This window comes from Neopsephotus bourkii, unplaced genomic scaffold (assembly GCF_033783945.1).
Source record: "Neopsephotus bourkii isolate Nb327-2 ecotype Australia unplaced genomic scaffold, CSIRO-AGI_Nbou_v1 NB_207, whole genome shotgun sequence".
Taxonomy (NCBI): domain Eukaryota; kingdom Metazoa; phylum Chordata; class Aves; order Psittaciformes; family Psittacidae; genus Neopsephotus; species Neopsephotus bourkii.
The window spans coordinates 1,343,411-1,366,830 of NW_026900719.1; the positions used below are offsets into that span (position 1 = coordinate 1,343,411).

The 23,420-nt window shown below is 40.9% G+C and overlaps 1 protein-coding gene across 22 annotated transcripts in view; it reads left to right on the top strand.

The window, feature by feature from the left end:
- Positions 1-23,420, top strand: part of LOC133207434 (poly(rC)-binding protein 3-like) — a 496,208-nt gene that overhangs the window by 353,082 nt on the left and 119,706 nt on the right. Inside the window, exon 1 of one of the 22 annotated variants that reach the window (XM_061344332.1) lies at positions 6,627-6,843. The exons of 20 other annotated variants lie outside the window; for them this stretch is intronic. The gene's annotated coding sequence lies outside the window, so the exon portion shown is untranslated. Of the gene's footprint in view, positions 1-6,626; positions 6,844-7,012; positions 7,167-23,420 lie in introns of those variants that run through there. One more of the 22 variants, XM_061344333.1, reaches the window with a different exon arrangement.

Consider the following 23,420-nt stretch of genomic DNA (forward strand, 5'->3'; position numbering starts at 1 on the left):
GGCACTCGAAAATAATAATAAAAAATAATAAAAAGATTTTAAAAAATGGCTTCTTTGAGTTTTAAAAGAAGAAAGGGTGGGTGACTTAAAATTATTTTTAGCTGTGTGATTAGTAGTGTATAAATGTTATTTAGACTTTTTACAAAGAGCACAGTAATTTTTCCTTTGCACCAGTCAACTAGCAACTCCTCCTACACCCACTGACATACTTAGTCACCTTTCTTGTAAATCTTCACAAGCAAATGTCCCCAAGGGCAGCTTTGATAAACTGGCACACTCCCCATGGCAGGGAAAGATGACTTGCTACAGTCCCTGCAACAACCAAACATGGAGTCGCCTGTTTGAAAACCCAGGGCTTACCTGTAACTGTGGAGTGTTGCTTTGCCATCTGCTTTTTTGCTGGAGAGGAATTAGTTTATGCCTGTTAGAGCTAATCCTTCCCTGCTACTGAAGTCCTGCCTTCATGTGCATCCCCCACTGACCTTCTGGAAATAGGAAGGAAATACTTGCCAGCCCTGTGCTTCTATGACCCTGCCAGTGGAGACATGTATGTCTCAATCCACCCTGTGCACCCTTCTTTGTTTTCTGCTGAGAACCTACTGGTTTCACTCTGTTTAATCTTGTTTCTCCACAGTACCAAACTGGCTGGGTGTGAAACACTGCAAAATAATGTTAAGCAAGACTTAAGGGTGGGCATCCAAGTGCAAGATTGAGAGCAAAAGGGTATAAATAAAACAATGACAAATTCACTTCTGGTCTATATTTAACCGTGATTACTGTTTCAATTATCCCTTGAGGGATTTCTTTTTGCAGTGAGAGCAGAAGATGGTGGATTCACAGTCAGCCTTCCTTCCAGGTGGTGAGGAAGGCTGACTCTTCCAAATGCCCTGTATTCCTCTGGGGCTGTGCTCTTGCATGCAAATGCAAGTGCTGATCATGTCTGTCTTGAGAGTGGCAGCTTGGATGCTTAAATGGTCTTTTCCATGTCAGCCTGGCAGAGATTGTCAGATAAATATGGCAGGTTTTGCCTCCTGAGATTAGAAGAGTTGTGCACCAAGAATCATAGAATCATAAAATCATAGAATAGTTAGGACCGGAAAGGACCTTAAGATCATCTAGTTCCAATCCCCCTGTCATGGGCAGGGACACCTCACACTAAAAGAGTATACTCTACCTTTGTCCTTTGCAGTTTGCTGACTAGCTGCCCATGGAGTCCTTTCCAACTAACTCCTCATGCTCCACTGAGGTTATTTATGTTATCATAATATCTCTACTATGAGATATCAGTCATACAAGTGTTCTGCAAGGTTCATGATCACTAGTACATTAGTGACTCTATAGGCATCACATTGTATTAACATGGATAACAGATGCTGCAAAATTCATACAGTATGAGTGCTAATGCAACTTGTACATAATGTTTTGGATTTAGTGTCTTCTTTGAAGATCAGCTCCTCCCTGTTTTGTTGTGTGTCTAAGTAAAAAGTGCATTTTCTTGTGATCTAACTGCACTGGAATTCCAGGCAAGGGATGCCACTTTCCATAAAGGGCATGACATCCCTTTCCATAAAGAGCATGACATCCCTTTCCATAAAGAGCATGACATCCATTCCAAGGGATGTCATATTTCCATAAAGAAAAAGAAATAAAATCCTGTTTTTATCTTATCTTGTATGTACAATGCTCCTGGTTCCCTGCAGATACAGTCCCCCCGATACAGAATCTCAGACACTGATTTTCAAGATAGGGATTCATTTTAGACTTTATTGATGCAATAGACCTTGTTTTTGCCTGTCTTTAGAGAACAGAATTTCATCTAGGCAGAGCTGATGTTGTAATCATGGATGATGATGGCATTTGTGATCGTCCAGTGAGCCTTCCCATGGATCAGCCCCCATCTCTGGGTTCGGACACAGTTATTTTCATTATGGCAGAATTAGGGGTGGTGTGGAAGGAGAACATGGCTATAACTGGGGTGGATTTAGATCCTTCCCAGACATGAGGTGTTTTCATATTTGTATTGTGCTCTGCTTTTTAAGATTTTCAAAGTCAGTGGAGCAGAAGGTCTGACTGTTCTTCAGACTGGTGCACGAGGTCAGCTCTGCAGTAATTTATCTCTTTCTTCGCAGTTACTTATCTCTTTCTTCGCAGTATATTTAGGAAGAGGCAAACGTGTTGACTTTTAAAATTGTGCTAAAACAGACATCACAACATCCAGACTTTAATTTTAGAAACCCACTGGCTATGAGTGAAAGACTTCTCCTCTCTTACCTCCACTAATTCTTTTTTTTTAATATAGCTTGCTGCTTCTCCATTTTCCTCTTTTCCCCCTTTCCCTGTTTCCTCCTTTCCCCTTCTCCCCCTTTCTTTTTTCCCCTTCCCCTTCCTTTTCCCTTTTCTCTTCCCCTTTCCTTTTCCCTTTGCCTTCCCCTTACCATTTTCACCTGTCCCCCTTTTCTCCTTTTCCCCTTTATCTTTCCCCTTCTCCTTCCCCTTCCCCCTCCTTTTCTCTTAAACAACACCTGTTTCTTTTAATCTGTATAAGATAGCTGAAAACTCACAAAAATTATGCAATTCATTGAACAAAGGGATTCAGATGCAGAACACAGGGTTTTCTCCCCTTTTTCCCTCCTACTAATGAGGGAAAATGTTCTTTGTTCATGGGATTATACCACAAGGCTCATGATTTTAATATGAAGCTCAAATAGCAGGCATTGAGTCTTATCAAACTAGAATAAAATTAGGCTGTTAGAGCAAATGCAAAGTAGAGAAATGGGACAGGAAGCAGAAACTGAGGAACAGTTTCTTCTACTGCTAGTGGCTTTGCAATTGGTGGCCACAAAAGCATCTTTTGAACTTTATTGCTTCCTGTGACCAAAGCAGAAGAGAACTAAGATCACCAGCTTTCTCAAGCTTCGCAGCTACAGATACTTTCTGATGAATACGGCTCCTAATCACTAGATACAGCTACATGCTTTATGCCTCAATTGCTGCAGCTTTCTGTTGCAATCTTTGGTTTATTCACATCCAGTGAACTTCATTGTGCTTTCATTTTCTGGAGAACTACATTTTTAGTACTTCTCTATTTAAAAGAAAGTTCCTCTAACTCATGGTATTGACTCAATTGAACATGGCCTTTTAAAAGAGAATTGAGTATTCTTTCTGCAAAGATTAGACTTTATTTCCAAATTTTGGATAGTTTTTTTTTTTTTTTTTTTACATCTGGTGCATGGTGCTACTGCGTTTGCAAAGCTTGATCCAGAAGAATCAAAGCACATGCTTAAGGAGAAGAATGGCATGTGGTTCATGAACCCCATAATTAGTTCCCCTTCCTAGCTCTAAGCAGTAATTAAATCTGTCACTTCTGCTCTGCTGATTCATTTATTTAGCTATTTAATTGCTCAGCTGAATACGTCTTTATCTCCGGAACTGCAACATTTTATTCAGACAAAGAAATAGCATAATCCATTATTTTTTTTTTTCCAAGGGCAGGGATGTGTAAAAGAAAAGAACACTAATACCAGATGATTTGGTGCTGTTGTCAGTTTTCACTTATCAAACAAAACAGTGTTTAAGGGAAAATTTCAACCAGTGCTTGAGGGTAGCTTTCCATATAAAGATTGTCTTCTCCAGGAAATTATGTCAAACACCAAGACCCAGTGTGTCTGATCCAGGTTTCCATTTCCATAATGATTTAACTTAAAGCACTTCTAGATAATAGTTTTTCTATAAAACAAGAAGCCTTACCCTGATCTGTTTGTGGAATATTTAATAAACAGTTCAAAACTGCAAATGTATACTAAAATGTTTACAAAGTAAGCAGTATTGTTTCTGTATACATTTTCATTTAAGGATGTTGCTCATGGAGATTTCCATCATCTGTCTCTTAGATTTATCATCAATACAGCGTTTTGATCTGTAAAGCAAATGGTGTTTTGAATACTTTCAAACTTACAGAGGAGAGCTCTTCTGAAAACCACTATTTTAATAGGCATATTTCTACACATGCAGTTTTCCTTATGTTACATTTTCAGCATCTCTTTAAGGGAGGTTGCAAGATTCCTCCACCATTTCTATCCATAGGTTGGAAAAGCTGGTGTAGGAAAGCAGCATGCAAAACAAGGTCAAGGCAGATCAACTCAGACAGGGCTTCTTGGCAAATGAGAGAATACTTGTGTTTATAATCTTTTCTTTCCTATTTGAACGCTGTAATGATAGCTGATCCATGAAGTGAAAGACACAAACCCCATCCAATATTCAGAGAGAAGGATATTTTTCTTCCACTTCTTACATCAGTGGCTTAGTTCCACCAATTTATTCACCTGCTTGGCTGGCTGGATTTTCATACCATGTACACAAGCTTGCATTTCACTCCATCAGTGACTTATTTTTGCTGTCTTGTTACTCAGTTACAACTAGGCACCTATTTAAGTCATAAGTCATGTTTATTCCCAGGTAAGCTCATTAATCACCTGGAGGGGTTTTTATTGTTGAGGAAAGCTTATATTTCCTCCAGCAAAGGTTCTGTCCCCACCTTTGCAATGGGAAACAAACACACTGCTGCTGCAGACCCATCTTTGTACTGCTTGAAGTAAAAGCAGGAACCTACGCAGAAATCAGCAGGTGGAACCAGTAGGGTTTATTAGCTACACTGCAATATCTTGCAGATACAGCTGGATGTTCTGCCATATCTCTGGCTGCTAGGCTGGGTTACATGGACCTCCACCCTGACTGCCAGAATGGGGGTCTCTGCTTCTCTTTCCCCTGTCCTCAGGGAGTGCTTTGTCAGCCCACAGGCTGGCAGCTTTGGCCTGGCAATGCTTACTCTGTGTTGTTTGTACTGGTGTTATTGTTCTGCATCTGTGCATGCTGGGTTACTGCATGCTCTTTTTTAAAATGAAGAATGTTTCTTTCCCTGCTCAAACTAGGAAGTCTAGAAATCTTGCAGGCAGTTTCGTTCCTGCAAGCCTATGCACATGATTTTTTGGACTAAGGTTTTGCATGAGCTTCACTTAAATATTCTCTCTTTAAAATGCATTTCTTTGAATGATCTTCTAAAAGTACGCTCTTTGTTATGTAGGGCACATGCTTAAACTCAGGGAATTAATAAAGCAGCAAAAAACATCTCTGGACATCGTTTGAGGACAAGGGTGTTTTGAGGATAAGCCTGTGTGTGAATGGGTTTAGTATGAGAAAACAGTGTTCACTGCAGCAGGACAAATAATTATGATCAGAGGAGGGCATGGGAATGAAATGGAAAAAAAAAATAACATTTATTTGTAGTAAAGGAGAAGTTTATTGTTCAGTTGGTAGAACCTAAACAGAGGAAACAGATAATTTCAGACAGCTTTTATCAGTTCTGAAAACGCATGAGGTTAGTCAACAGGATCAGCTACTTTTACAGTGACTTGCGTATAAATACTGAGACTTGAGAGTTGGAGGGACATCAACTGAGTGCTGTCCCTTTGCAGTGATTCTTTTTGGGAATGTCTGGGTGGGGAATTAGGTGACAGTGACTATCAGTTTCCCCTCAGATGAACCTAGCTGTTTTCATCCTGCCATCAGCAGACTGGAAACTACTATCCCAAAGGCACTGCCGAGCTTACAAGCAGTCAAATTGGACTGAAACCACTCCCTTCTCCCACCCTGCCTTGTCGTCTCCTCCCCAAGTCAGAGCTGGCAGCGTCTAGCTACCTGTACGGTATAAACTACAAGCTTGCAAAGCAGTGCAGAAGCTCTATATCTGCGCACTACTGGTGGAGGCACTCTGGCTGATCAGGGGTGTTTGGGGATATACTTTTTTGTTAGTTTTCAGGTGTAACGGTACAGTTGGAAACCTCAGGGTTTCTCCTCAGTGCTGGAATATACTGTTGTAAAATGTGTCTAAATCAAATTAGATTAAGTCCCCCAGTTTTGATACAAATGTACCCGAGTTGTCCTTTATAAATGCACTGATTTACTTATTAGTGTAGTGGGAACTTCCTGTTGATATTTTAATATAGAGAAGTCAGTGCTTATACTATTGGTGTGATGCCATGTACCTGCGGGGTTACCTCTGACCAGCCCTGGTCAACCGTTGTTGTTTATATAAAGTGCGTAGACTTGGGTACCTATAAATACTAGTGTGCAGCTGTCACAAAGGGATTGTGGGGGAGCTGCTTGGGACCTCGAGAACGTAGCAGCTTGGCACCCAGAAATATACGACTTTGATAACATATTACAAGGTTACATGTTGGAGGAGAGGGTAGGAAGGTGGCTGGCGACTGCTTTTAATCTTTGTTTCTCTCGGGTTTTTTTTCACCTTTATTTCTTCCTTTGTACTTGTGGTATACATCAGATCTTTACAATTTTTATCACATTACGATGTGACATTCCTGGCCTTAACAGTGCTTTTGTTTGGCTATTTATAGCAGCTTCTGGTCATTGTTGAGCAAAGGAGATTGCCCTGCCCTCTGGCCCTTTTCTTAAGCAGATTTTGGCCAAAAGCTCCTCTCATGTGGCACTAATTGAAATGATTGGTGGAGGGGGTGTTGTGAGCGCACTCCGGCTGACTCGGGCTTATCTGCCAGGGGCTAAGCCAGGGGAGAAGGGAGGAAAAACAGGGAGAAGGGAGAAAAGGCAAAAACAAGGAGGGGAAGAAGAAAAGGGACAGGAAACCCATCGCACCAGCCCAGCCCAGCTTGGCTCCGCAGTGGCAGCTCTCGGGGCTCCCGGCCATCTGCCCGTGGTCGGGCGGCGCGGCGGGACCCGGCTGCTGCGCGGTCCCGCGGGAACAGCGGCAGGAGGAAGAGGAGGAGGAAGGCGGCAGAGCGGGTTTGCGGCCGGGCGCGGGGCCCTCGGCAGGTGGGTACCGGGATGAGACAGGGGGGCAGCGAGGAGAAACCCTCTCCTGTTGCCTGCGGCGGGCGGGTGGGTTTGGGGCTTGCTTTGTTTTGAGCTTGCCGGAGCGGAGCGCGCTGCCGCTGCTGTGCGTGATTGAGGGGCCGAGTTTCGCTGCTCTGCGCGCCCCGGGACAGCGAAGGGCCAAGTCGTTAAAAGACTGAACACAACAAGTTGCTGTGGAGGTGATTTGTGTGGAGATGGGGCTGGTTTGTCACCCGCGCGGGGTGAGCTGTGCTAAGTTATCCATCGGGGACTGCCGGTGGGAAAGTGTGAGCTTGCTCTGCGTGAGTAACCCCGTGTGAGCCGGCGGCTTCGGGGCTTACACGCGGTAGTATTTTCTGCAGGCTGGGGCGGTGTGAGTGTGTCTCCGGTTAATAGTTTGCTGCAAGTTTAACGTGAAATGGGGAGAGGCCGGGCAAAGCAGCATGGACTGCAGAAGGGGCAAAGAAGTTTGTGACATCCTGTAAACCAGCGTTGCTGTCAAAAGTAGCTAAGCTGGAATATTATCCTTTATCTTGGAGTATTAGCATTGGAAGTTATCTCCTTTCATTCGGCTGTTAATGTTTCTGGAGGCTTTTTTGTTTACTTTTAAGTTGCTAATATAAACAGCCTAGGCAAACAGTCCAATTGTCATCCCATGTGGGGTGCAGTGGGGGAAAAGTGAACTTCAAAGTGTGCTTCCTAAGGAAAAGTGAGGAAATAATATGGTAGCTTTATGATAACGGTAGTAAGAGATGACTTTGGACTTCCTTTTTTATTATTAATATCACTATTATTTTTAAAGGTGTAAGATGTTTGTTACTGTGCGCCAAAACCTGTGCTTAAATCTCTTTGATACAGCAGCTAGAATGTTCAATTGCACTGGATATGGGTACGTTTAGTGCACAATTTATGTTTGGGTTTCTGATAATCCTACTAGTACTGCTGGAAAAATAAACACTCTGTTAATCGTATTTTAGAAGCTCTTGTGTATATTATAGACACCAAACACAGTCATAGCTGGAAACTGCTGCGTGTCTATCTTCAAATGTTAAAACCAGAAGAGCTGCTGTTAGAAGTGTGCGTACCTACAGCTAGACTGGCCAGTCTTGGTTGTTTCTTTTATATATGGTTTTAGAAGTAGTAGCACAATAGTAAAAGATGGAGTTGAGCAGCTGATAATCCATTTGTCTACCGCTTATCCCTACAAAGATTCCTGGTGCAAAGTTCATGAACTGTCTCTGAGAATGGTTCAAAATAGAATCCAGGAATCGGCCATACTAAAATCAGGCAAAAGTTCATAAAAAACAAACTGAAAAGATGAGGCATGCCTACTTATAAACCAATTAATAATACATCATCTATCTAGTATTCTACTGATTGTATTCAGGAACAGGAAAAACTTGATCAATCATGTGGTTATTAGTCCATACCTTCTTATCTATTATCAGGCGAACAAAGATATTTTTCCTTTCCTTCCAGTCTGAAATCACTTTCTCACAAAAGACTTTGCCCCCTTTCTTTCGTTCACCTATGTCCATGCTCCAAAAATAAGACTTCAAGAATACAACCGTTTGTTTTACTGGTGCCTTCCCTAATCACTCTTGGTCTCCAGTTTATGCTGGTTTGAATATTTCTGTAATACTGGAGTAAGTTGCAATTACTTTCTTCAAGGACCATATTTCAATGTAGAGTGTGTGCAGTATGAGAACGCATAGCAACATGGATATGTGCATTTTATTTTTGCATGGCTCAATATATTTTTTCCTTGCTACTTCAGAGATGCTAGAAACATGATGAATGCTCCATTAGTGGTATTGGTAAGAAATACATTAACGCAAGTGCACAGTCAGTGAGAGAGTGGCTTTATTTGAAAGCCTTCTCATAACAGATGTTGTACTAATAATCTTAATGTGTAACTTGTGCTGCATATCTTCAGCGTTTGATTAGATTTGCTTTTAGGTTCTTTGTAAATACAATTTTTATTCAGGATAACTGAGTTTTTACCAGATGTCCAGGCTCCTTGCTCCTTTTCAGCCTTTGCAGCCTCTGAATGCCAGTAGAATTTTCTGGGCAAAGGGCTGGGTGTGCATGGGTAAGCATTTCAAGGATGCAGTCCTTCTTCTCAGAAATTGGCCTTGGTATTGTAGAACGTTGAGGTCTGACATTAATGTAAAATGTGGTATTAAGAATTTAAGTCTGATCCGAAGGCTGCTGTGTTGGTTGGATACCTGAGAGCAATCTGGAATAGCCATCTACAGCAGATTACTGGAAATGTGGTAAGCGACTTTTTCAAGCCATGCTGGGAGCGTTCGGTTTTCTGTGTGTGTAGCTGCTTGCCATGGCGCCAGTTTCTGGCCAAGAAGCTGTCCTAGCCAAAGCACAGTGGTTTGCAGCCCTCGAAGTGCTCTGTGATGGGGAAGCACCACAGGACATGAGGGAGCAGTGGGTGAGCTGGGCCTCCTGCACTGAGGGACTGGGGCTGAGACTACTGCAGAGGGAGCCTGCAATAGGGCAAGGGTCTATCATTGGGGCACAAAGTTATGGGGAAGCTTGCAAAGCTAACGGGGGACGTGGCTGCAACCACACATGTGTGGCTTAAATGTGAAAGAGGCATTTGCAGGAGGCAAGGGTTTTGGAGTGGCGGATGCTGTGGCAAAACACACGGTAGTCATGGCAATGATGTTTTGAGGAGGGCAGCGAGGTCACAGGGCTGGTGGAGCAAGGAGCAAAGGAAGGCTGGTGGCTCCAGGAGCAGTCAGGAGCCAAAGCTTTTAATGCTGTCACTGGGAGACTTTACAGCTGGATGGTTAGCCCTGTTCGGGTGCTTTGGGAATAAGGAGTCAAGAGCTAGGAAGTGACCACTGGAATTCCCACTTGCCATCATGGACCAAGACTCCTTGTACCCCAGCTATAATCATTGGCAGCTGAGCCAAGGTGAGATTAGGTACAGTGATTATAGCTGGGGTACAATGGGAGGGCTGGCTGCCAGGAGACAGGGGGATGGTGAATAATTTTCAGCCTGTTCTGTTGCATACATGAAATTGGGAAGACAAACTGTAATAGTTTAAAGCAAAATGTAAGGGTAGGAACTTGAATCTGTAGCACTGAAGCGGTTTGCTCTTGTTAGTCTTTCCCAAAGATTTTCAGTCCATTTTATGATGTTCATAACAACGTCATGACTGGAGATTGTAGCATGCATAGGTATTTATTTTCATAGGCTTTGCAAGATCATTTTTCTTTAAAAGAGATGTTGTAACCCTTTTAAGAGCAGATGCACTTTGTTGCATTCATTTGCTAAGCAACAGACTCACTGTGTTGCCTATGAAGCACAAAAGCAAGGGAGGCTTTGACACACGAAGCAGAGCTTACGTAAAGTTCACGAGGAGCAGCAGAGAGAGTGATGAATTCTCTGGGTTTTGTTCCTTACATTAAAATACTTTAAGGTTGGATATTTTTCTCTGCTGGCTGCTATCAGCAGTGGAACTATCAACAGGAGAAAAATGGGTCGCTTGGGTTTTAGCATTAAGCAGCAAATCCAGGGCCAATAGGATTTAACTGGGATGTTAAGGTTTATTCAGTGCATTTAGTTAATGAAGTTGGGGGGGAGGGAGGAAGGGAAAGAAGAGTCAGTGTCTGGGGTTGGGGGAAGGGATGAAATAGCCTCCTGCCACCCAGTGCATCCTGCAGTGACTCCTGATTGATAGATGCTCCAAAGACAAAAAAGAACTCAAGTGAAGGAGGTTTTAATTAAAAAATGCCAGCTCAGTGCCAGCTCTTTTGGATTAAAATCAATCAGAAAATATTTGTAATGGACACACACTTCTTCAGGGTGCATGTTTTTAAGGAGTGTAGTGTCCACTGGCTAAGGGGAGGGAAAAGGTGGATGATAATAGGCCCAAGCACCTATAAAGTGGTTATAAAGCCATGAAAATATTCAGCAGGTGCAGTTGTACGTTAACATTCACCAATCAGGCACAGAAATCAAGTTCAGGTTAACCAACTCCCATTTGAGCAGCATGCCATATTTCTAGCAGACAGCCGCATCATCCCTGATGCGCACTGGTGGCCCTTTGCTGCGCTCACCCGTATTCCGAATCCTTTGGTGTCCTCTGCCAAAGGCTGTCATCTTGTGTACCCACATGCTGTTCAGCGGCTTGACTTGCTTTGCAAGCCCTGAAAGCCTTCAGCACAGAGACACAAAAAAACAATTAGTATAGAAAGTCATTGTTATTTAAAATATAAAGGGTTATTATCTATACTTAAGAAAGGGCAAACCAACATGAATATATCTTTTGTCCAAGAGGGTTAATGTATGCAAGTTTTTATTTATTTTCTAAAAACTCTGTTCCTCTACAGACCAGTCTCCCCCTTGGATCAGACCTTGTTTTTTCCCAGAACTGTAATGGTCATTTAAAAGTCTGGTGAACTTTCTTATTCAACCCACCCCCTCAGAGGTCTGTGCTTGACGTCATAGATAGACGCTGCTGGGAGTCATCGAGCAGTGATTAAGACTATCAAGACTCAGCCCAGTGGCCTCAACAGACTGAGAAAGACGTGGGCAGTGGAGGCAGGATTTGACTGTAACAGTATGGAATAAATAAGCAACAGACTTGTAAAACGAATAAACAATGTACCTGTTGTTCTCAGCATAATCTCGTTGCTCAGACAGCCTGTGGCGTGGTACAAGTACGTGAGGAGGACACTGCGGCATTTCTTAGTAGGATTTATTGCAGTGACACCTAAAAGCGTAGGCAAAATGGTTCCAGGAAGAACTTGAATGTGTAGATTTTGTTTGTTTGTTTTCTTTTTGACCTCACAACAGCTTAAGACAAATATTTTCAAGTAATTAAAAATATGAAAATGTTTAGAAGAACGCTGGTTTTATCTGGTTTGTTCTGTGCTACTTTGTTAGAGTCGCAGTGTTTTTTACTAAATAAACTTCTGGCTACACTTACAGACTAGTTTAGTCACAAGTCTGTAATAAGAAACAAAGAATAATTTCACCACCTAAAATACCGAACCAACAAAACTAAGCAAAAGAGCTTGACTGGTGTGTTTAAAGCAGTGTTTTATGAATGTTCAGGCAAATTTTAGAAAATGGGGGTACTTGTGTCCCTGCAGTCCCAGGCATGCAGGCAGGGCAGTTGCATACAGAGCAAATAGATCTCTAGAGGAAGACTTCTGCTATCTTTTATATATAAATAGGAACGTGTTTGTTAGTAAGTAGATAATGGGAAAGATACTAGTGCTAATTGGAGGATTTAATGGAATGAAATCTGAACAGTCTGGTTGTCTTGGTGGCAAGGGAAGCAGAAACCGTCCCATTTGCAGAGCACTCTACAGAAAAGCACAGGCCCGTATGTCTCACCCAGAAGAGAATGCTTTTGGATGTAGCTGCATGGCAATAAAGTGCTTGGTGCAGTGACCACACCATCTAGTCTTGTATTTATGATCATCTGTTACCTTTATCCCTGATGGCTTGTATTTTCTCACAAGTGGGCCATAAAGCACTTATTCAGCATTTGAGCCTGATTTAAATGAATAGAAAGACAGAATCTGAGCTTTGAAGACCCGAAAATGACTTTTCTGTGATTTCATTCAATTAACAAATCTTTGAGGATCTCATTAGCATGATTGTGGCTGTGTGCTAGCATCTAGGCAGAAGAGCTAATGGCAATTTTGCACTCTGTTTTGTAACATTAAACATTCTATATAACAACAGCAGAGATCTTAAATGAAAAGGCTGTAAAAGCATTGGGGGCAGACAATCCACTCGGTAATTACTATATAGTACTGGATTAAATACTGAAAGTCCCTGAGCTGCCTCTATCTGGTGTAGATTTGCTTGCTTATGATCAAAGTGATTAAAAAGACTGTTTGCCTTTTTTTATTAATGTATATTATACCTCTGAGAGTAAATTAGAACAAAATGTTTTGCTTCAGCAGATAGGAAAATATGAGACATCTACCATTGTTCTGATATGCAAGTTCAGTTTTCACTCCCAGGGATAAGAACCAGGTTTGGCGTCTCAACTACTTCAGTTCAGGGGTGTTTAAATAGCTGGATTTTTTATCTAGTAGTAGGGAACATCAGAAGTTACACTGTTAGATTTCTCTGGGAAGAGCAAGGGCTCTGGACGCACAGAGAGAATGATGCTCTTAGTTTCCCCCTCCCTCATTCCGCCATCAGCATTCCCGTTATATGGATACAGATGCCTCGCAGGTATGGAAAGACTGTTACTGTTTAAGTACAGTGAGCATCCCACGGTTCTTAGTGTGGGCTGGGGTGGAGTAGATGAGGCTGAATAGAAACTGTAAGAACTCTTAAACCTTGTTTGTAACAGTCTAATGTCCTTTCTGTGTTTGTAATATCAGATAAGTAAGACACTGAATCTGACCCTGTGTTTTAAAGTAAAGCTGAAATTTTGGAGGTTTATTAAAATACTGCTAAAATTTTGGAGACTTATGTTGTTGTCAGGAATGATACATCTCTTGACAAAACTTTCCAACTTGAGCCATTGTGGTGGAGTCTTCTGAAGCCAAACTTTCCCATGACTAACTAGAGCCAGTGCTGCTGTTGACCTCGCATTTTTCCTACAGGAGCAATAATTCCCTATATATCTCTGGGAGCTTCAGTACCAATTAATCTGTCAGCATATCCTATTTTAACTTAATATGTAACATTATATGTGACATTTCATTGGTAGCTAATTAGTGTTTATTTTGCCCATGTCTTGAAAAGCACGCTTTAAGAAACTGCTGATCTTCCACTGTGGCATGGTAACTTCAGGGATACCTGTTACTGCTGCTGGCTGTGGAGCATAATGTATTAGCTTAAATGTTAGAAATGCAAATTATTTCCTTCTGCACCTATTATGACTGTCACAATTTCAGTGTACTGGTAGCTCACCTGTCTTGTGTTGTCCTCACATAAGATCACATCCATGATCAATTTCTCGAGTGCCCACTGATGAGTAGTGAATGGGTGATAGTTCTCCTTGCAGTTGTGTAAACATACTTTGATGTGGTTGGAAGATGCTTTTTGATTTCCCAGAAACATCTTTCCTGTGGTGTTTTTTTGTTTTGTTTTGTTTTGTTTTTTAGTTTCAGTTAAAAGACAATAAAAGGCAGAGTTATGGGTACTTAGGCAACTTAGCTTGATATTTCTGTATTTTCTGCTCTGAGTTTTCTTCTGACAAGTTTACCTTAACTGCTGGATTTGCTAAACTTTTAGAGGGTTTTGTTTGTTTACTTTGTTGTTCAACTGGACAAATGTATCAAGGTCACTTGTGATGAATTGTATAGGTATGTATACTTTGGGGGTTTTTATTTATATATACATACATATATATATATATATGCCAGTTTTGATAGTAGCCACTTCTTGATCCCAAACTTGCTGCGGGGAGACTGCTTACATAGAATTCAGACCCTGAGCTTTGTCTTGGTATCCCTGGGTTCCATTTTAGGGTAATCTGTTCACTGGGCCTTATTCACTTCTAATCCTGTTCATTGTCTGAAAGGAAATCTCACAGCACCGTGACCTTTTCTTGTCTGCTGTACCTCCTGTAAAGAAACAACCCTGATCTTACTTAGAGTGTGTAGAGTTACTGTGGAGTTGGCAATAAAATGCAAGTAAGGCTTTACAAGAAAAATGTACAGAAACTATCCTTTTTACTGTGCTTTTATTACATTGGATTGTGCACAGATGGATGGGCTTTTAGTTGGCTCAGGAGTAAAGGGCCCACCAATATATATCTAAGCCATTCTAAAGCAACTTGAATTCCCTTAGGAGCAATACATTAAAGTGCCTAAGCAAATGGACTTTTTTTTTTTTTTTACCTTGTGATCTTTCTGCTTTCCCATCACTGGGCTGGAAAGACCAAGTCTCCAGTGAATATTATTATTAGTCAATAAAGTTAAAAGCAGCAGATCGTGTATATATTGGGAGATAAATAATAACAAAAGTAGCCAGAACTAGGGCTGCCTACAGCTACTAATAAAATGTCACCTTCATTTTAGCTCTGTATACCTCTGAGATCATACTTAAAAATACAATAAAATCTGATGTTCTCAATGAGAATACAGCTGACTTAACAGATACAGAAATGTGTTTTTAGATAATACTATTAAAATATACTGGACAAGCATAGAAGGTTGCAGATGCACCTAAAATGTGTTTCATTTCAAGTTCCTATTCTGCTAATGCGATTCCGATTTTTTCAGATACATACATTTTTATATTGGGGGATTATCTTATGTGGAGCTTGGTAGATTTTATAAAATGCTTTCTTGGCTGTGTTGATTTCAAAGATACTAATTCTTCCTTACTTGAAACATTTACCTAGGAACTTAACTACAACTTTAAGCCATGACTGGCAACTTTCTAAAAAGATCATCATGTTTATACTACAGTAAATTTCTTGCATGCTTTTGTTTACATAATATACGCCAATCAAGTAAAATTTGTATGCATATTTGCCCAAGTTTAAAAGAAAATGAATTTGCACTATTATGTCTGCTTTCTGGGAGAATTCTGAGAAACAAGGCATTGCTGGGAATAGTCACATAAACATCTCAGTTGAAGTAGTTCTGGATTGGTGCTTATATTTTCTTGATAGGAATTGTCTTTTCTTTTTTGAAGCAGGGATATCCACAGAATAAAACCACTTTGGACTTGCAAATATGTCTAAAGCTGAGGGTAAAGTCATTTTCAAAAATCACATCCTCATAGACCAGTGATGACTTTGGCTCAGCCTGTCTTCCATTGCAAACCTTATTTCAAGAGATTAATCAAAATTTGAAACCTATGCAGATGTCTGCAGAAAGCCGATGATCTGCCTAATGATCCTCAATACTATGAAAAGAGCCAAAGAAAATAGTGTGTACTTGCATGCTTTTCATTGAGAACCATTTATTAGGGTAGATGTCAAATGGATAGGCTATGATAATAAACAAAATGGGCTTATAGTTTATATGGTGAGGCTAGCTTTCATGTCTGCAGCTTTAAATAACTGCTGCTTGTAATAGTCTCTCTTGCCTTCATACTTATCATTCCTGAAAAGTACTTACTGAACTGTATTTGTTCAAATAAATCTTTTAAATTTATGTGTAATCAACAAAGTATGGTGTTCATTTATATATATTAATTTTAACCCAATAATGTCATAAATTAATATTTAGTCAGAGTCAGTAGTTGTGTAAGCACTGGACACTTAATTTATGTACCTATCTGCAGCCTGTGTATGCACATAGCAACTTTGTGACAAAAAATGTATTAGATAAGATTCGAAGCCATAAGTATCTTCTGCTTCTCTTTTTTGGCAATCTGAAGTGCCATTGATCTGCGTTCTTAGCCAGTGATGATTTGTGGCTAAGGCCATACTTTAATACATTTTGCCTAGTTAGTTTTTGCAAATTGAAGCAGCTTTCTATGTATTCCACTTATTTTCTGCTTTAATTTTTTGAGACAGACTGAAGGTTGTCCTAATTTTAACATGTGTGCAGAAGACCAAATGTGACAAAAGGCTGAGCTGGAGGTTGTAACATCCAAGGAAGGCATTGAGGAGGAGGAGATGTCCACAGAACCCCTGACAGAATTTCTCCTTGGTAATTCTGTTGGAGCAGTAGGATGAGAGTAGGTTTCTGTTTAATACCCAAGGGCTTCTTGGATCCTTTGTGCTTCTACATCCCAGGAATATCCATCTTTATGACAGCCACTTCTGTTGACTTGGGCTGCAAGATGACATTTTGTTGTAAAAGTGATGTGTGATACTGCTGCAGCACAGATTTTTGTAAGGTACAAGCTTCTTCCCCAAGTAGCAGGTGATAGGGTGAGAGGAAATGGTTTCAAGTTGTTTCAGGGGACGTTTAGACTGGATGTTAGGAAAAATTTCTTCACCAAAAGGGTTAATGAGCACTGGGGAACAGGCTGTTTAGGGAAGTGGTTGAGTTGACATCCTTACTTAAAAGACATGTAGATGTGGCATTTAGGGACATAGTTTAGTGGTGGACTTGGCAGTGTTAGATTAACAGTTGGAGTTGATTTTTAAGGGTCTTTTCCAACCTAAATGATTCTAGGATTCTAAGATCCATGGAAACTGTTTTCACAGGCTCTGTCTTCTTCCCTGTGCATTTCTCCTAAGTTTCCCTGCCCTCTTCAGAGATCTTGTGGGTTGTAAACCTATATTGCACTTTCTGCTGGGGTAAAAGAAGAAATAAATGGGTTTGCAAAGATACCTTGTCTCTGGGACCAGTGGAAAGGGAGAGTGAGTGGTATGTCCATGAGATTAGAAAGGGACAGTGAAGGTCTTTGCAATATGTTTGGGTAGGAAATGCTTACCTTGGTATGGGGGGGGGTGGGGGGGGTGTTTCCACATCCCTGAGAGGAGATACTATTTTTAATGAAATGGGAAAGATCCAGTGATTAATGCAAGTACACTACACTGTAATGCTTATTGCACTGTAGCCACCACTATTTCACTTCAGTAGGAATATGAGCTTTCCAAAACTTGTGCATTTCCATTTCAAACACTTGGAACGTTCAGCTGTGAAATACCTGTTGAGATCATGATCTGGGAAGGTTTGTTGGTTTTTCTCCATTCAAAACTGCCTCAGCCCCAGTACTTCTGATGCCAGCTGAAATGGGAATAAATGCCCCAAGAAAATGCCGCAGTGGCATATGAGCAGTCAGTCTTGGATGGCATCCAGTGCATCTGAAACATCTGTGTGAAGTTGTGCATGTTGGCATGTTCGCGTTGGCAAGGGGCTCTTAATGGTATGACACAAGTAGGCGTTAGTTGGTGGTTGATTGAGGCTCTGTAGTAAACACTGGTGTATTGTCTAGTGTACTGTGATAGCACTGTAGACACAAGTGCATGAGGTAAAAAATAATAAAATCTAAACCAAACAAAAAAGCTCTGTTGCAGTGTGTAACACTTTAAGCATTGCAATGCTTCTTGAGCTGATTGTGATCATGCATCTTGGGTGCATGTAGAAAAATGCCATTGTGTAAATGTTTGTCAGCAAATGGACTGCAGTCAATTACGTTTCTTGAACCTGTGACATTTTCATAGTAGAAGAAATGTCTTAAATAACCATGTTTACGAGGTATTCTTGTTCCACTGCTCATGTGAGCCTTCATGATAATTGGCAATCAAGTAACAAAATCTTGGCAAGGTGGGTGCAGCAACACTATCAAGTATAAAAAAATTCTTGCTTGCCTCTTCCTAAAGCTGTTGTAAATCAGTTGTATTATCAGAAACACACTTAGGAATAATACATGTGTGTGATTCAAGGTAAAATGCTTCTGTTCCAAGAATTCAGTGGGCAGGTGTGTATCAGGTGTGAGTGGGGAGTATTCCCCAAAGCCTGCCTTTGGCTCAGTCTGCAGTTGATGGAGAGAGAAGCACCTCCAAGCAGAGCAGCTCTGAATTGGCCATCTTGGAAGCCTGACTGTTCTCCCCTGCCTATTGGGAAGCCTTGCTAGGCTGAAGTTAACCCTAAGTGTAAACCTACTTGGATACGTAAGGATTTGGCTGTCTGCAGTGCAGAATAGTGCATTATCTGCAGCCCTCTTTTACGACTACCACTAAGTGGCTACTTGGGTAGTGACAGCAGTGTAGCCACAGCAGCACAAAAACAGGGAAGAGGCTGAGCTTTTATCGGCATCCAAATGTGGTTTTGCAGGTTGCGCTTACGTCTGTGTGGTTATGGCTATGCTGCCCGCACAGTGCCTGCGGAAATAATTACTCTTGAGTTAGCTCAGTCCACACTGCTGCACAGCAGCACGAGGAGTACAACAGTAGATTTCTGTATCTCCTATTAATCTTAAGGCCAGTTTCTTGTCATCTTCTGTAGACTCCTGCTGCTCTTTGAAGGTATTTGCAGTGTCAAACTTTTCAATCTTTGAGGTAAATCTCTACTTGCTCATTCCAATTTATTTGCTACGTGAACAAGTATTGCTTATGTTGACATTATTGGAAAATTTGCAAGTTGGGTTAATTGAGTGCAAGTCTTCTCTTGCTGTTTGAGACTCATCTTGGGCACTCACTGTCTGTCCGTTGTTAACTGTTACTATGGGTAATTTGCCATGCTAATGCCATTTTCCTGTCTGTGGTTAGTATGAACAACTTGTCTCCCGTTAAGTTGCAGAGGAAAATAGAAATACTTCTTTCTGACAGCCTGTCTTCTAGCTTTAAAGCTATACTCAACTTTGATACCTCTTTGAATTAATCTCTGCTACTGCAGACAGACAGCAAAGCAAACCCCATGCTGTTCTGTTACAGGGTTGGGCTGTGTCCTGCTAGGTATGAGACTCACCTGTTTAAGTTAGAACTGCCACATGTGTGAAATGGCTTCACCTTGATTAAAATGCAGAACCATGCATACTGCTGTTGGGGGGTTAGGTTTTGCAGATGTTTGGCCTACTTTCTTCTGTTCAGTTTTTTCTTCTTTAGTTAAAGGAAGTTGCTTCTCATCCTCTACTAGGACTCTAAATAAATTTATCTTCTTTTATCTATAATGTTACCTGTAAGTTATTTATAGGCCAAGATCATATTCTGCTCAGTCCTCTTTTCTGGATTACATAACTTCAGTGTCTGTAGTCAGTCTTCAATATTCAGTATCTTATCCTCCGATTCCTATATCATTTAAGTTAGCCTTCCTTGTATATGCCTCGTTATTTCATACATATTATATACATTTAATACTTTTTTTTTTTTTGCAGTCCATTGACATAAAAGCTGTATATGTGGTATTCCATTTGTGGTCATGTCATGGCTTTGTACCATGGAATTATTGCTTCCTTTTTTTATCTCCTTGTTTATAGGAGATTCATACACACTGAAGACCAGCAGTTGCTTCTTCTGCAGACAAATGAAACTTGCAAAAATAATTTTGATCACCAATTAAATATTGACCCTACTTTCTGATAGTATCACACTCAATACTTCTAGACAGCTATAGTTTTTGTCAGTGCTGCTTATATTCCAGCCTAAAGCAAGAATAGCTTTATTTATTATGAATAAATATTGCCTTGTTTTCTGTGTTAGCACATTTCAATTGGGGATTACTATCCTTTTTGGTTTTGCAGACAATGACAAATGAAATGGGAAGATGCAAAATACCTCCTCCACTTAATGCTCACGGGGAAAAAAAGAAAAAAACAACAAAAAACAAAGCACAAGCAAACAAAAACCCCTCAAAATATTAATCTTAATATGTATTTGGGGTTTGATTAATTTTCATGTGTTTTTGTCATTTCTGATTTCAAGACAGCAACAAAGTAATAGTTCCAAAATAAAGAGAAACCAACTGCATGGAAGTCCAGCTCCTGGGCATATCAGAAGTCTCACAAAACCAGCTTCTGTTTCTGTTTAGGAGGCCTCTGAAGTTTTGCAGGCTTGGTTGATTTTGTTCTCCACTGCACCCCTACAGCGCATCAAACCTCTGAGCTGTGTCTGATGTATCCATCTTGAATTCAAGATGTTTTTAGTTTCAGCGTGATCCAACAATGAATTACATTTATAAATCAAATTATACAGAAACTTCATGGAGTTTATTAATGACGTCTGCAGTACCTTTTATAATTAACAAAAAAATTAAATCTCTGCAATATTCTTCTAATGTACATTTTCCAAGTCAGTAGTCTCTTTCTGCTAAATTTATCCTGTGTCTAATGCTTTCTCTGCTGCTGTTTTGCCTCCCTTGAGTAACATTTAGCACCTTTTGCTTCCTTCCAGAGTTGCTTATCTGTGTGAAAGCACAGATGAAATAGCTCGCATACATCTTGTATTGTACTTGCCTGAGTGAATGCTAGAATTCCAGAATTAGTAAGAAAGCAGTTTGTTCCTTGATTATGAGATTCTCCTACTCATCCAAATATAAGCACTTAAAAGACTTTATGCTGATTTTTATCGCCATTGATGGTTTCTTATCCTTCCCATCTAGATTTATCCTTGACATAAGTGGCCACATTTCTTATTTGCTTCCACACTAGTCTATGCCAGAGATTAATTTGTTTTGTTATCTTCAGCTGGAAAAAACATAGGTGTAGCTGTGATATTGTACAAAATATTTTGGTGCAGGGTTCTGCATGATTCGTTATCATACCTCACGTTTAAAGCTGAGTAAGGCAAGCTGTCTTTAAAATGTGCCAGCTTCCTCTTGTGGTGGAGGTTCTTGACAAATCCCTTCCGACTGCTAGGTTATAGTGATTATTTAAAAAGAAGTCCTAAATACATGAAGTGCTTTAAGATTAGTGCCAAAATTAATATCATTAAGTAGTCTAATGAACCAAGTGCGTAGTCTTTTGAAGTTAGCAGTCACTGAGATCTGGGAGAGCAGTGCTAGTTCTGAAAAGTTGAAAGGCAGCCCTGCTATCCCAAGGGAAGTCTAAGGAATGGGCACTTGCTGCAAAAATTGAACTGGAATTAGAAAATAACGGGATTTAGGGAGAAAATATAAGCTATTTGAAGCATCTTTCTAGCCCTGGAGCTAGAATCTTGTGTCATACCTCATTGCCAGTGAATCTGCAGAGATGTGGCTTTGATTACTATCTCCTCTGTAAATGACTAGTTCCTTCCTAATGTCTGTCTCGGGCTATTAGCCATGGAGTTCATCTTGCCATACTGTGCTGGGAACAGAGGAGTTTGGAATGGTTATTCCTGGTTTGCTTCCCCCATCTTCAGCAGAGCAGGCTCTTGAATGCCTTTGACATTACTGTTAACTGAAGGGTGGTGAGGGGCAGTTGGGGGGAGTGAAAAATGTGTGGTGGGAGATAGGTATGTATAGATAACAGGTTCTTGAGATTAAACGAAACCATTTGGTTCCTACTTATACAGCTGAAGCTTTATATATTGTTTTGTTTCCGAAACAAATAATGCTGCCATGTTACTCTGAACCACAAAAGCCTAGGAGTGCCCTTGTAGCACTGCAGATCTTTCTGGCATGTGGTGATGAGGCCAGAGAATGGAAAAGGCAGTATGAGTGGGCTCCACGCCACAAGCGTGCATCCCTGTAGTATTTATAGGCTCTTACAGTGCTGTTGATAGGCAAAGGCAGAGGCAGGGACTGTTGTCGGCATGCAAATTAGATGCGTGTTTGGGGGGTTTGTGGGTGTATTGGTTAGTTGGCTTTGGAGTAGTTTGCCTTTTTCTTGGTGGTTTTGTGGAGTTTGGGGTTTTTTTATTCTTTTGTTGTTATTGGTTGGTTGGTTTTTATTAATCTAAGCTACCTAGATCAGTTAGTCTGTTAGAGCAGACTGCTGGCCTGCATGGACTAGCTGCTGCCTGAGTGTCTGTGTGCTTTCTGGTACCAGCAGAAATGGCTGAACAACTTCATCTTGCAGACACTGGAAATGAGACTATAGCTATTAAGCCACCAGTCATATTTGGGGGGAGGAGGAGGGAATTTGGGGAAATATTTTCAAATGAACCAGATAATCAAGGCCCGAGCAGTAACTTGCGCTAAGTAACTTGTGCATTGTGATGAACTATCCTTGCAAGGCTACATAAGAATTATTCCTATTCACAGAGTTTCTTGGTGTTTTAGGGGGGAATAAAAAGCCTATAGCCGTTAGAAGAGCCAGAGATGAGGTGGTCATAAGACATGAATGACTGCTGTATGAAATCCTCCCCTTCTCGATCCCTCACATGAGGCCATGCCTCCAGCATTTGTAGGCTGTGACGTGCATCTCAGGGCAAGCCGGGACTCAGCTGCCTTTGGCACACAGAATAACCAGACATGGCTGGCTTTGGGCTGGGAGTCAGGCAGCCGGGCCTCCAGCAGTGTGTTAATCCATCCTGACAGAGAGTCAGACTTGAAAGGATGAGCTTGTGGAAAGTTTGGACATCAGAAGTTGTCCAACACCACTATGGGCTTAACAGACCCTGTCTCCAGACTGCCTTTTATGCCTGGTAATCCTTGCACCTTGATTGCTTTGTTCTTTAGCTTGCAACCAACATGACCACCACAGTGCTTGTCTTAAGGTCTGTCTTTAAATTGGAATGGCACAGGGCACACTTAGAGAGGCAGGAACTATCAGCTATCCCTTCTGCAGTCCTTCCCCCCCCCCCCCCCCTTTTTTTTTTCTCTTTTTTATTCCTTAGCTACCATAGGAAATGCAACACACAAGTCAGACTAACAATCGTTATTTGCACTCTTGACATGGACCCTTGTTTAGAGATCAGGTCAGGAGAACTAAGTTGCAAGTGCTGTTAAACAATCACAGTTTAAGACCAGCAGATAGTATATTAGCTGATAATGCTGGGAGGCCTTTGGGCAGAATATAATCAATATGAAGTAGGATTAAGTCACTTGGGTTAACTCCCAATTTCTCATCTATGCCCACTGATCAGTGGTAAGTAAGCCCTTTCTGGTGTGACCTGACTTATATTTACTCTAATGTCGGCAGTATTCTTTGCACAGACAAGCCTGTATATTTCAAATCCACTTTCAACTGTCTTGCCTTATAAACCAAGGGTAATATATTTCAGTGCAGTTTTTAACAACATGATTTATTTTTTTTTCTTTAGCTTTAGCAGTTTTATTAACAT